Source organism: Octopus bimaculoides, chromosome 2 (assembly GCF_001194135.2).
Source record: "Octopus bimaculoides isolate UCB-OBI-ISO-001 chromosome 2, ASM119413v2, whole genome shotgun sequence".
Lineage (NCBI taxonomy): Eukaryota > Metazoa > Mollusca > Cephalopoda > Octopoda > Octopodidae > Octopus > Octopus bimaculoides.
The window spans coordinates 78,173,525-78,174,799 of record NC_068982.1 but is presented as its reverse complement, the minus strand read 5'-3'; positions in this window follow the sequence as shown (position 1 = coordinate 78,174,799).

Genomic DNA, 1,275 nt, shown 5'->3' with positions numbered 1-1,275 from the left:
TTTCATTCAAGGTTATCTCTGGCTAAGTGGAGGCACAATGGCCCAGTGGTTAGGGCAGCGGATTCGCGGTCATAGGATCGCGGTTTCGATTCTCAGACAGGGCCTTGTGAGTGTTTATTGAGCGAAAACACCTAAAGCTCCACGAGGCTCCGGCAGGGATTGGTGGCAAACCCTGCTGTACTCTTTCACCACAACTTTCTCTCACTCTTACTTCTTGTTTCTGTTGTGCCTGTATTTCAAAGGGCCAGCCTTGTCACACCGTGTCATGCTGAATATCCCCGAGAACTACGTTAAGGGTACACGTGTCTGTGGAGTGCTCAGCCACTTGCACCTAAATTTCACGAGCAGGCTGTTCCGTTGATTGGATCAACTGGATCTCTCGACGTCGTAAGCGACGGAGTGCCAACAAAAAGCTACTTTTAGTAGATTGATCGACCACAGAGGAGACTCCTTGTTTGCTGAGGATTGTGGGAAGGGTCTCTATAAGTTACTAGGGCAAAAAAAAATACTTCGATTGGTCGAATTGGAAAGCTTGCGCCAATTAAATATCACAAATAATTGTTGTTGTTATTGCTTCATTCAAGGTTATCCCTGGCTAAACAGATTTTATGATCAAAGAGGCTCCAACCATGACGAACCTATTGCTTCTCAGTGAATGTGTATCAAGAACTACATTATAAGTTCTTATGGTAAAACGGCATAGATGATTTGAGTTCGATTTTACTGCTATTCATAGCACATCCAGTGACCATATAGAGGTTCCCTTCAAGGACGTACAACTCAGTGCTGGAAACAATAGCTGAAGTCAGTATAAACCCTACAGGTTCATAAAACAGGAGCTTATTCTGAATTTCAAGGCGTTTGAGTTGGGAGCACAAGACTCCCCACTCTGACAGTGTATCGCAGGATTAACCCTCCCACCCTATCCCATGTTACTGGTACAAACGTTTAACATTGTATCCTGAAATAACGTGAAAATGAAGTACCTTGCTGAAAGTCAACATCTGGTTTGAAAATTAAACCTCCTACCTCACAGTAATTAGCCGAACACCTCTTACTACAAAGCTAGGTGTCTGTACGTGAGTAGCATCAGTATTTCGGCAGTGACGAATGTGTCAAAAGAATGTGTCTTACCTGAAGGAAATCTACGGCAACAGATTCTTCTGACTCAGAGCCAAATTCTCTGCTAATTATTTGAACGGTAGAGAGTCGGACTCAAAATTTTGAAGCTTTGCGCCTCATCTTCCTACTTGTTGAGTTCAAGTCTATCACAAG